General features: G+C 45.9%; 1 protein-coding gene across 8 annotated transcripts in view; it reads right to left on the bottom strand.

The window, feature by feature from the left end:
* The window catches only part of SMARCA2 (SWI/SNF related BAF chromatin remodeling complex subunit ATPase 2), a 195,160-nt gene extending 181,824 nt beyond the window's left edge, over positions 1-13,336 (bottom strand). For 2 of the 8 annotated variants that reach the window (XM_058301759.2, XM_058301765.2), the window contains exon 1: positions 13,213-13,336. The gene's annotated coding sequence lies outside the window, so the exon portion shown is untranslated. Of the gene's footprint in view, positions 1-600; positions 699-10,594; positions 11,267-12,495; positions 12,610-13,212 lie in introns of those variants that run through there. The other 6 variants (XM_023588455.3, XM_058301766.2, XM_058301760.2 and 3 more) reach the window with 6 other exon arrangements.
* Between the last annotated feature and the right edge of the window lie 221 nt (positions 13,337-13,557).

Here is a 13,557-nt window from a genome sequence, read left to right as displayed (position 1 = left end):
TATTTACCTTTTCTTCTTCTGAGATTTAAATGCAATGTGAAAAAACAGTCCTGTGTATGGCACAACACTCAGACATATTCAGCATTATTTTTTCAAACCATCCCACTGGTCTAGAAGTGACTGAAAGGGGCAGATTAAGAGGAGGTCTTCCTGCCAGCTAATTAACTGAAGCAGAGGCAAATTGGGCAATCAAGGCAGGGGATTCGTCCCAGGCCTCTCTAGACAAGGTGCCCAAGAGAAATCGCCCATGGCTGCTGAATGGGGGCTCGGCACAGACGAGCTGTGGAAATTCTAGCTCTCCAATTTCAGAAGAGCAATATTCCATCACCCACGCTCCAAGACTTCTTGGCATCCCCACTGGGGAACTGCCTCTCGGGGCGGGTATGACTGTACCTTGGAGGGGAGCCAAAGAGGCAAATTAGCTGTTTTCTGAATGCTGACAGAGATCAGTGATCCCAGCGAGATAGCCGAATACCACTAGTGATGGTAACTGTCAGAGATTATGATGTTACCTTGGAGACACACATCTACACATACAGGAAGTTCTCTGCTGTCAACCTCACAAAATACAGAATGAGACACTTGGAGGGATTTGCTTACCTGTTGCTTAGTAATTCAGTAGAAGGGATCAAAGTAGACTGTAGCAGCCTTGCCGTCCACAGCAAGGCTCCTTCCACAGTGAAAGGGGAAAGTCTGAAAAAACCCACACTAGTTCCATTCTCAGCTACATACTGTCCCCTCTCACTGAATCTCTAGACTGTGAGGGCGATGAGGGCAGGCCATGCTCTTCACCACTCCTTTATCCCCAACTCCAACAGAAGCCAGAAAGGAGTACGTGCTCAAAAAATATCTGATGAATGAATGAACCGAGGACAAAATCTCAAGGGCAAACTATTAATAGAGTCAATTATTTTTACAAATGAAAACTAGAAAGTTATCAGTGCTTGAGGCATGTTTAAGGACTGTGGGCAAGAATTCAGGCCATTCTGATAAATAAATTAGATTTAAAACAGGAAGTGGTGAAAGGCTACTGTGAAGTGAGGACAGGCAGGGTGTCACACCGCTCATTTTGCTGATGCAAGGTGGGACCAAAAGAACACAGTTCAAGTGGTTTCGAAAACAACAGGGACACTTTGAAGGGGAATTACGGCCTTGAATTCACTAGAGAGCTGAGTGTTATTATTTATTCTATGTGATTAACAAAGCAGGCATAAGTAGCTTTTTTTTTTTTGCATTCCACCCCCTCACATAAACACATACATGTTCAGTCAGTATTTTAAATTTAGGAAGCTGACGTCAATTCAGGGGTACTACAAGTCATAATGTTCTTTCATGTGCATCAGCAGAGTAATACACCCCTTTCTTTTTTAATGAATAAAAGGAAATTGCTTACTTCCTGTTATGGTTTACCTTGAAATTGGCTTCAATAGGTACTACTGTAATTTATACTACAAGTTTAAGCAATAAAGATACAAATACTTAGTTGGCCTGATATTTCTACTTCTCATGTTTTATATTTTAAGAAATATTATCCTATAATACTACTTCCTATATATATTATCACTTTCATCTTGGGATCTTGTAGAATTTTGTAATCACTGGTATGCAGTCCCAGAAAAATGCTCCTATTTTTTTGTTAAAGGAAACAACTAAGAACTTTGTGAAGGGAAAATCCTATAAGATGGGAAACGGAAAATTATGAGCATATAAATGGAATGATAGATAATTCAGGAACAAGTTACACCAGAATACTTTTCAGTAAGAAGAGACCCTTCAGGTGCATGAACTCAATGAACATGTATAGCGCAAAGAAATAGCACAGTTCAACAAATGAGGAGACGTGCCCCACGCCACACAGCTGATGAATGCGGGGGTCTGGACGATCATAAAACTCGAATGTGGAACTTGCTGGCTTCTGACTAGGAGTCCTGAGACCTGGGTGCTGTGAAGGGTTTTTCCTCTTGGGTATCAGCTCCCTCAACGATAAGGCTCAAAGGTCCATCCACGACTCCTCACCTGCTGCCCAGGGCATTCCACAGGCTTCCTCCAAGCCTGCGCGTGGGACGACACATCAGTGAACCTCCACGGCAAAATGAGGGCTGTCCCAGGGTCCACCCCAGCTGTCATCATCCGATGGCACTGGAGAGGAGAATCTCTCAAAGATGAGGCCTCGAGTCCTGGCCTCTTAATCCTTCCTCTTCATTTCAGATGGCAACTTCATTTCATAGTTTGAGGACATTAATCAGACCTTCACGCAGTAAGAAGGAAACGTGGGGGCCTAAATAACATTGGTGTGGAGAAAGTGGCCATGGTGGCTGCTGAGGGTAGGGAGTGGGAGGAAGAGATGTGACGTGGGGACGTTCTTGGAACTTGGAGTTGTCCTGGGTGGTGCTGTGGGGACAGTTACTGGACATTGTATGTCCTCCCATGGCCCACTGGGTGGACTGTGGGACAGTGTGGGCTATGATGGGGACCACTGACCATGAGGTGCAGCGGTGCTCAGAGATATATTCACCAAATGCAATGAACATCTCATGATGATAGAGGAGGTTGTTGTTATGGGGGGAGGAGTTGGGTGAGGGGGGTGGGGGGTATATGGGGACCTCATATTTTTTAAATGTAACATTAAAAAAATAAATAAAGACAAAAAAATAACAAATAACTGTATGTCTCAAGCAGAGGTGCATGTTATTACTAAATTAGCATGGTTAAGGTTTTGGGTTTTTTTTTTCCTCCCCCCTCCCCCACCCTGCTGTTTTTGCCATCTGAGTCCATTCTCTATGGGATCTTCTGTATCTGCTCCTCTTTTTTTGTCTTTTCTCATCTTTTTCCTCTAGGATTCACCAGGATTCAATCCCAGGGACCTCTGATGTGGAGAGAGGTTCCCTGTCAATTGTGCCACCTCAGTTGCTGGTCTCCGCAGCGCTTCACCTTGACTCTCCCCTTCGTCTCTCTTTTGTTGCATCATCATCTTGCCGCATGACTCACTTGTGTGGGAACTGGCTCGCTGCACGAGTACTCAGCTTGCTGCGATGGCACTCGGCTCGCCGCACAGGCACTGGCTTGCTGCGCGGGCACTGGCTCACCACATGGGCACTCGGCTTGCCACACAGGCATGTTTTCTCTTCTTCTTTTTCACCAGAAGGCCCCAGGGACTGAACTCGGGTCCTCCCATATGATAGCTGGAGGCCTTATCACTTGAGCCAGATTTGCTTTCCTGGTTAAGGTTTAAGGTCCAGCATTGGCCAACACAACTCAACTTTTCCTTCACCAACCCTGCTTATATCACTAGAAATCTTAACCACGTTCTTTCTTCTCCAACTTTTGACAGTGGCTCTTCCAGGCATGGGGCAGAGCAGTAATGAAATGACGGAGTGGGTGGTAATGGTGGTGGTGGGTATGATGGGGGAGGGATGTAGAGAGCCCAAATAATCTCAGCAAGGTAATGGTTGTCTGGCCACAAAATAGCTCAAAATTTCTTTTTATTTTGTGTTGGAGGAAAAAGGGAGTTACGGAAAAGAATGATCTGTTCCCCAATTATATGGCTACTAGAATGAATAAAATGTGCATGGCGGGTATAGCAATCTCCTGGTCTCTATTTACACTTTACACCTCCCCCTATCTCAGACCAGGGTTCCCTGAGGGTCACAGCCAAGAATGTTTTACAGTACACCCTGTCTTCTTTTTGTCCTTACTTTCCTTTCTTTAGAACTGGGAGAATGTAGGTTTAAAAATAAAAGACCTCAGAGCACACTATAACCCCAACACCATAGCCATCCTCCCACAGCCTGAATCTCCTTCCTCTCCCCTTAGCTAAAAAGCTCAGCATACAGATCTACATATTAAAAGGAGTTCAACTTTATGGAATTTTAAAGGTCATCAGTCCAACCATGACAACCATGACAAAACTTATGCCTCACTGTCTTACTGCAATCAGCTGAAATACCAAAGACCTCCATATGTGTAGTAATATTTAAATACGCCCACATGTGCTTCATAATATTTTCGGTGACTTGAACTGAGACCTTCCGTCACTTCCCCCATTTAAATGATGAGGGCAGTAAGGCAGGAAGGGACAGACTGGCTTGCCCATAGTCACACTGTGACAGGAGAGAAACCACAAAAAGAACTTTTTATCTCTTGACTGCCAGCCCAAAAGTGAACTGCTTTGCCAATCAGGCAAGACCATTCACCAGCATGGACACTTTTCACTCGGGCCAGAGCAGAGCCCAGGAATGGAGGCTGGGGTGCACAGACACAATGGGAGAAAAATAGGCCTACAATTTGGCTATGATAATAAATTAATTTATTAAGGGACAGAGAAGTAAAGAGAAGCTCTAGAGAAGATATGAAATGAAAACACTGTCAAGAATGGAAGAGGTCTGTGATGTTTGATCAAACATCCAGAGAGCCTGTTTCATTTCTGTATTCCCCAATATACTGAGTACTGATTAACGGGCATGTAGGGTATCCAAAATGACCAGATAGCTTACACCAGGACTCTTAAAGGCTGTTATACGTAAGTAGCAACAAGAGAAAAAAATGGAAGATCCTGTAAGATTAAAAGGGGTATAGCTGAAGACTCCCGTGCAGTCACTGGGCAGGAGAGATTACTTCTGGCTTGGATAGGTGAAGGAAGGAAGAAGGGAATTAGAGAAGGCTTAAAGCAGAAGATGGTATTTTACTTCAAGCTAGACCTTGAAGTAAGGAAAAAAAAAAGTTTCCTAGAAACTTTCGTTGACTAATCATAGAATGAGTTTGGAGAAGCACACCAACCTTGACTAAACAATACTTCTCAAATTACTCTTCACTAAATTTCATGTAGAAGTGGAAGAAAAATCGTGGTTCTTTACTGCTCGCCTTACAGAAAGACTTTGAAGTACAGGTTAAAATCCGAATATTGGAAATAAAAATTAGGTCCAGTTCCCATCCATAAGAATTAACTCAGTCTTTCTAAGGTTTTCTGGCTGATCGAGAGCTACAAGGCTGATCGAGAACTACAGAGTTCTTTTTATGTCTGTCTGCTGGTTCAGAATGTCTCCCCCCTCCTCACCTGAGGCTTCTTCTTGTTTTGTTTTGTTTTTAACGTAGCTTTCTCTATAAATGAACTGAAAATTCTCTCACAAGAAAGTAGCAACATCTCTAGACCTGGGATAGAGCACTTGCACTCTTAACTGGGGCGTAGGGAGTGGGTAAGGAGAGCAGCAACGAAGATAAAAGAAATAAATCTAAGAAGTGGCTTTGTTAGAGGCCAAGGTTGTCTGGGTAGATGGTGAAACATTAGCAAGGCCCACACTGCTTCTTGGCCTGAGCCGTACAACTTTAAACACTGCACCACAGGATTTGTGCCATGGATAAAAATTGCATTGAGTTTAAAGTTAACGTTACAAGTGGCTGGATCAAAACTCGAGGAAAACATTTCCTTGGCATTCTTGGACTATTCCTATCAGTTCGCCATTCGTTTCAAAATCAGATATGCTTTTAAAAAGTAGTTCGATTAAAAATGTGCTGTTTGTTGGGCTTCCACGAACTCTTCATACTTCAATCAAGAAAACAAATTAGGACGGGAGCCCTTACCCTCAGTTTAAATAAACTGCCTTGGGAACTTGCCTCAGGCCTGGCAAAGGCTCTGAGACAGCTCTGTGCACAACAGAAGATAACAACAAACTCTGCGGGGGCTAATTAATCCCCCATGATACCCTGGCACTGCCTCAACAAGTTTCTGGCTGTAGATTCCATGAGCTACCTTCTCAGAAGATCCACCTGTGATGACAGCCGATGACCGACTTGGTGAAGACCCTTGTCTCCACAAAGGAAAATTTGTTTTTAAAAGTGCTAAACGCTCCTCAACAAAGAAACACTTCAGCGAAGCATCCCTCTAACCCAACATGCCCATCGATAGATATAAAGACAATCATGGGTAGCTATCACTTCTAAAATTCATCTTTACAGAATGAACCAAACTGTTAGGCAGCTGGCCAAAATCAACCAAATACTCAGGCCTGCCCCTCCTAAATTATGTTAGGCCCCTTAGCAAGGCAACCTCATTTTGGATGCTGTTAAGAATGGAAAAAAGTCACTTCATTGTCTGCTAAGATGACTTTATTTATACATTAAAGATGTAAGAGTCTGAAACACTCCTTTCAAAGCTTATCTGTTTGAGATGGCACACTTTTACTTAGCGGTTACTTCTACAATGTGAACCAAGGTTGCTGCACAAGCTTTGATATGCCCCATTTTGATAATGCTCCGCTTGTCCCGACTTTTGTAGTAGCAACAAAAATTCAAAACTCAATCCTTCAAGTTTAAATGCAATTAAAATGTATAATGGCCATTTACAATGTTAATGTGCCTTTAAAAAAATCACCTTTAAAAAATCATTTAACCTCTTGTGAGTTTCAAGTTCCTCATGGACAAAATACTTACAAATTGGGGCTACAACCTCAATTTGGATATGAATTAAATAAAATAATGGATATGAAGATACTTTGCGAGCCATAATATACAAATATGTATTTCTGCCAGGATCCTTCTATCAACTTCCATTCCTACCCACAACCTGAACCCTTAAACTGCTAAATTCAGCTTTCTAAAATATTGCTTTGCTCATGAATTCCCTTGCTCAAAACTTATGAGAGCAAGCCTCCAATATGCCTTGGATAAAACACTCATGCTTTAGCCAGCAAGTGAAGTCGACAACCTCGAATATCTCCTGAATATACTCCCCAACTGATATTTCTTGACCCAGGCAACCCAATGAAATCAGCACACTGCTCTTCACACAGCGTCTTGAAGCTTGGTCCCGAGGATCCCAGAGTTCCGATCTGGGATGATCACTCCCTCCCCCTCCTATGGCAACCCTAACCCATCCGAAGACTTTATCTACCCAAGCAGCCCAAGAAAGCTCACTCTGATCTCTGCCTATATCAAATGGCCTGTACAGTTTACCCTTTGCTATTCATATGCTTAAATATTCAGGTATATTCCTTAAAACACATAAATTCTCAAGTATAGCTCATCCATTATTTTTTACAGAATTCTGGTCTTTGCTTAATGGCATTTTAGTACATTTAACAACATAGCACAGCAGCAAACCACAAAAAAGCTGCAAATATTTGCAAAGCTACTTTGTGCCCAGTTAAATACAGTACTGCTGGAAGATGGGCGAGGGCTACCCTCCCAACATGTAATTTACATATGCGATGACTTATGGCTCCAATTGGATGGTGAAAACTGAAATATACCATATCACAGAAGTTAAGAACTCTATAATCATTTTAAACAAGAAAAAGACAATCTAAAACAAACTGATAAAAAAAAATTTCCCTTGGACTACTGTTAACCTGTAAACCAATATATTCCCTCAACTTCTATATTTAAATAATTTTCATGCCCAAATTCTGAATTCAGTTTTAACAACAATAACAATAAAGCAGGGTGAGGGCATAATTACACTTAAGATTTTTTAAACTTTAAATATTTATTTGTACTTCTGTAGATTCTATTCACTGATTTACAAAAGGGCCAGCCCATACTTCAACTAGGTCAATTTCCAAAAAGTTTCTAATACATTAGTGCTTGCACAGATGGGGATCATATATTGGTGTAAGACTGATGCTTAAGTTGATGCTTTTATATGACAACCAAAAATACAACAGAATATTGCAATATTTTAAATGTTTTAAATGATACAGGCACAAGCCCAATTATAATTGCCCAAATGTGCTGAAGTCTTAAAAATCTAATCAAACAACATTCACAGTAGGCCTAAGTGACAAACTTACATATTATAAATCCAGAAATCTAGAAAGGAACTACTTATTTCAATGTTTAAGACAAAAATTCCACATTCCATATCAAAAGTATCATTCCAAATTAATGAATTAATGATGTGTTTACATCCAACATTCAAAAGACCCAGATCTCTAGCTCCTGAAGTTTCACCAGCACCGTTTTTTTTTTTACAGTTGAGTGTAGTCATTCAAATATCCTACTGTATTTTAAAATGTACTTTTACTTAAACTCTAATATACCCTGAATACTTCCAAGGAAAAGTATTATATTAATACAAGAAATAAAAACGGTACAAAAAAACAAAAGGTTTCCACACCAGGGTGTTTCAAGATCCCCTTGATATATGCTCTCCTTCATACTGACTGGTAGTACTAAGTTTTAGTCTCCTGTATTCCATGGTAAACAGAAAGTCACAACTTTCTACACAGAAAAAGTAAACATTCCAGGCTCTCCTAAATGCTCTTCCAACCAACTTACCACCATCTGTATTTTCTATTCTCAATTATATATATAGAAAGATTCATGACTATTAACTGGCTAGATTTTAAATTCCATAACACAAATCTTCCAAATTTTGGCACTTCCCATAGTCAAAAACAATCTGCAAAACACATTTACCAAAAAGTAATGATTTAGAAAATAATGCATTTACATAAAATAAAATTAATGAAAAAAATCAGAAGTAGCCTCCAAACATCGCTCTTCTTATTGGGGGATCTTCTCATCTGTTCATCACAAATGCTGCAGAAAAGAAATGTGACACGGGTATAGAAAGGTTTCGAAGGCCACTCACATTAAGTAACTAATTGTCCATGACTTCCCTTAAAATCATCTTGACCAGAAACAGTGAGAATCCAAACTTCTGTGGTTAAATGAGGGCTCTCATTTGCTGGTGCCAGAAAATATTACTTAGCATTGTATTTGTAATAATTCAGTCTTTCTCATGGCATCATGTCAAGATGTCATAAAAGTGATTTATTATTTCTCTAGAGTTTCAAAAAGCTGCTGACCTAGGAGAGTTGGACAAACAAAGGCCTTGTTTACAAAGGAAGACTTCTAAAGGGGGGAAAAAAACCAAAACATGAAAACACCAGAGGACAGGGTCACTTTTATAATTTACGAAAGTTTTCTCTTTTATGGTCTTATTCCAGACATAATGTCTTTAAAATGAAATGTCAACGTATTACAGTTATATGAGGGTATCTCAATTATCTCTTGGAAGATAAGATGTGCTATATTGGCCCATAGAATAACTTATCTTAAACTTAAAGAAAAAAAGTTTGAAATAACTATCTGCAAAAGTGTTATTTTCTAGTGTTCTGTCAGGAATATTTTAAACAGAATTCAAACATTAACAATATACTGCAAGCTGAGGCACCTTTTTTTTTTGGTCAATTCCAAGCCTCAGGTGTTGGTCAAAGCACTTTTCAAGAAACTTGACAAGAAATGCTCAAAAACCACTTTAAAAACGAACAAAAGAAAAGATCTAAGGCTGCTTTGAACATACTCTTGCGGTGACTATTTTTCTGTGAAGCACCACAGTGCAGCTAGTTCTGATGCTGGGATGCAACTCACCAGAGAAAGGCTGCCTTAAAGGAAGCGTTCCCTCGCCTCTGCCAATTCTTCAAGGGCTCTGACACCGCAAACTCTTCATTTACTTTTAAATGGCTTTACCAGTATGCTATCTCCTTTAATGCCCCCCAACAAGGGAGCTGGACCCCTAATCTATGGGGTATAGTTTTTTCAGTCTACTCCAATAAATCTTTTGGACCTAATAGGTTGTCAGGGAGCTTAAAAAAAAAAAGTCCAGGAGACTAAAAGGGCAATTAGATTCCTAAAGAGAAAGTGTGTCTCGATTTGCATAACAATGCACCAACCCAGATTCAAACCTACCACACCCCTTGTCTTCCCTAGTGCACTAGAAGTAGCCTGCAAATATTAGCAAGTAAGCAGCAAGCAATGCCTCCCAGTGCCCACAACCCCCCACCCCACTCCACCACAACTGTTGGGAAAAAAATTCTGAAAGCATCTGATTATGTATATATAAGTGTATACACACATGTAACATTAGGCATGGCTTTTCCTCTGGTAGAGCTGTCAGGGTTTCTGAGTCTTAAATGATTGATGAAAATGTATTTATGCGTGTTGCAAGCAACAATCCTGTCCACACAAGTAACGAATACAACCAGGAGTTTTAAAAACAAAGGTCTTTGAAATGGAAGTTTAAATTTTAACTCTGCTATTGATAACACACAAACGTTAAAAACCACTCAATGCAGTGAACAAAAGTGCATCTTCAGTGTCTTCCTTACCCGCTAATATTACACACTAGGAACCCATGACTCCATAATGACCAGAAGACAGTGATGACACCGCTCCCAAAAATACTAACTCGCGGCGCTGGCTTTTTTCAAAAGCACCAACCTTCAACAAGCTAGGAAAGGAGGAGGAAAAAAGACGATAACCCTGCAAAACTCTCCCAAAAGTTACATAAACAAAGGACGGCAGAAGCCCAGCATGGGCTTTGCACCATGTGCTACTAAAATTACATAACACACGGTGCAGATATTAAATAAGAAATGGATTCTGCACAACACTCCCACTCTCTCAACTCCCTCGCCTTCCTCCTTGCCTACAAAAAAAAAAAAAAACAAAAACAAAAAAAAATCCAAACGCCTGTCAAGACCAGCTGGACGACTCTGAATATTTATCTTAAAGCTGGAGTAAATCCTGCGAGAGTTCGAGGTATATTTAGGCCCGAAGTTTGAAGGTGTAACAGCCCCAAGGCGTAGCGACTCACACTCTCTCGACCTGAAGGAGCAAGGTCTGACAACAGCAGCCAGCAAGGCCTTCTCTTTCCTCCTCCACGGTGCCTCCCGCGGCAAAGTTTTCCACGCAGTCGATCGGAGGACAAGGAGCCCGTTTTCTCCGCCTGTCTGACTTTACAAGCGGGAAAGGCGAGCCGGAGACCGGAGGGGGCCGACTGGGAAAGAGCTGGAAAGCTCCGCACCCAGCGGGCGGCGGCAGTGAAGGCGTAGGCTGCTTACCTGCGGGACGCGGAACAAAAAGAAGCTCTGGACTCGGAGAGGCTACGCGGGCGGCGCGGTCCCCGGCCCCGAGCGGGTCTCTCCGCCAGAGCCCTAGGCCCGCGCCGGAGCCCGGGTCTCGGCCCCGGCTGCCACTTCCTTCCTCGCGCGCGTCATGTCACTGCGATCAAACATGTCTGTGTGCGCTTCGCTGCTGTGACTTCCTGATTCTCCGCCGCTCGCGCGCGCACACACACACATCCACACGAATACGCCTACCCTAGCCAGCTCCCGCCACCAAACCTGGTCTTTTCCTCCCCGAGCTCCCCGGGAGGGCGCGGGCGGGAGCGGCTGCCCGCTTGGCGACTCGCAGCTCGGCGACTCCCGCCGCACTCGCCGCGACGCGCATAGCACACCCTCGCGCACAGGCACCCTCGCGCCTGCCCGGAGGGCGCCGAGGCGCAAGCAGCCGGCGCTCGCCGCCCCCTCCCATCCCTCCGCTGTAGTTAGCCTCCCTGCCAAACTTTTTTTTCCCTGCCTGATCCACGTCCAACTTCCCTCCACCCCCCACCCCCAAGCAGCCCGGCAAGCCCGGCGCTCACCACCACCCGCCACCAACGGCGACTGTATAAAAATAATAACAATCCGGGCGGCGGAGGCGGGGGCAAGCGCTCAGACACTGGCAGAAGGCGATTTCCCCGGGTGTACCGGAAACCCGCGCGAGTGCCCGGGCCAGGGCTCTGGGTGTCCGGGAGTCCGCACAGCTGCGCCCCGCCCCACAAGGTGCAACTGCGCCTAGGCTGTGAGGCCCGGTGCCGGGCACCAGGGCACCGGGCTCGGCGTGTGCTCTGCGATCGGAGGGTGCCAAGGGGTTGGCGCACCGGACCGGTTATTTGGGGAAGTGCATCGCGACACCTTTGCAGATGGCATTGGCAGTGTTTGCAACGCGAACGGGAGGAGACAAGGAGGGCGGGTGGAGGCAAGGAGGGCGGGTGGAGGGGGGAGAGCTGAGTAAGGGGTAAACCAGGCTGGGATGGGAATAAAGCAAACTCGAAAGCCGGGAGCGAGAAGCAAAGCGGTGCATGTCATCTTTTGGGAGGAAGCTCCCATTCCATCTCCCCGCCTCCCGCCCTCGCCACCCCCCATCCTCCCCCTGCAGCCCTTCCCCTTAGCCGGCGAACACCACCGCCGCTGCCCGGGTGCGCGCGAGTCCTGTTTGTGACAGTCAGGCAGAGAGGATTATCCGGATCATGGCCTCCTCCGCCCGCAGCCGCCGTGCTCTCCTGGGCCCCAGTGCACCCCCAGCACCCGAACGAAAACGGGCGACCCATGCCCGCAGCCCCCAAGCTCTAGCCAAGGGTAGATGCGAAGCAAAAGAAAACAAGCCCGGGGAGGGGAAGGATAGTGTAACTGAGCCTGGCAGGCACCTCCGACCTCCTTCTTCGGGGCCTTTTCTCTCCCTCCCAGCGGTGCGGCCCGGGCCGGACATCCCGAACTTCAGCACCCAAGCCTGCACTGCTGCCAGGTACCAGGGGCAGGGACGGCCGCAGCGCCCCGGGCTCAGCCCCCCGCGGCAGCCGCTTTGCCCAAAGGCCTGCTGCCTCTCGGCCAGCGGCCCCATCCGCGCCCAAGGGAACGCGGAAAGTGGAGGTGACACCTCCGATCCTGTGCTCACCAGCCTGCGGCTCGAGCTGCGGGTTTCTCGACGCGCCAGCTCCGGCTTCTCCCGCCGCGATCCGCTCGCGTCTCCGCACCCCGAGCCCTTTAAACAAGTCCCCGAGAGCGGTGGCAGCCGTGTTCGCTGGCGCCCCGCCGCCAGCCCGGACTTTTCGCCCTCCTCTCCGGCTCCCCTTCCAACTCTTCCGGGGAGGATTGCTCGGGATGAACTGTCGCGTTTCCATCCTCCCACCCCCACCCCCAAACCCCACCCCCGCTTTCAAGGGGATGGGTGGATTGCAACCTTGCCGACTGTGTGTGTGCGTGTGTGTGTGTTGCAACCTTGAGTTGGCAGCGCATCGCTGACCGCCTACCCAGGGTCAAGGCTGTGGTTTGTTGGTTTTTCCTCCGTGCTCCCTCTAAGTAGTAATTATTACTGTTATTATTAGAACAGCAAGGTTCAGTTGAAACTTTCCCGTTTCTTCCCCAGCCGCCCGGGAGCTGTCGTTAGAGCATTCCACCTGAGGCCCGCGGGGAGGAGGCGGGCTTTTTTGTTGTGGCGGTTGGCCCGCCTGTTTGTTTTGGTCTCCGTGCATGCACAATAAATAATAATTAGGATAATAATGAATAATCGCGGGCGAAGGCGGCGCAGTGCCGGAGGGGGTTTGCGCCGCGGCTGCAGCGGTGAGACCGGAGGGAGGGGAAAGAGGAGAAAGGAGTTGTAAGTTATATTTACCTTGCTCGCGAGGAGTGTGCTGGCTGAATCTCTTCCCTCTCTGAGTCACCCAGAGTACAGAAACAGAGGGAGAGAGGACTAGATTATGAATATGACTTCATTGATGACAGCCATCCCCTCCTCTTCCTAAACTCGGGCTCCGCCCCGCGTCCCACCCTCGCCGCCTCCACAGGCGCCGGAAGACGCACCGCAGTTGGCCGGGAGAGCCGCTCCTCCCTGCCCGCCTGGGCGCGGGTTGGCGGGACGCGCCTGTCACTCGTCCCGCTCAGCGACTCCGGGAGCGCGGGGGGAGGAGGGGGCGGTGTGCAAGAATGTGGATCGAGACAGCTCTACTGTACTGGATCC

The sequence above is a fragment of the Dasypus novemcinctus genome, chromosome 8 (genome assembly GCF_030445035.2).
Source record: "Dasypus novemcinctus isolate mDasNov1 chromosome 8, mDasNov1.1.hap2, whole genome shotgun sequence".
Taxonomy (NCBI): Eukaryota; Metazoa; Chordata; class Mammalia; order Cingulata; family Dasypodidae; genus Dasypus; species Dasypus novemcinctus.
This window is presented reverse-complemented; position numbering and strand designations above follow the sequence as displayed.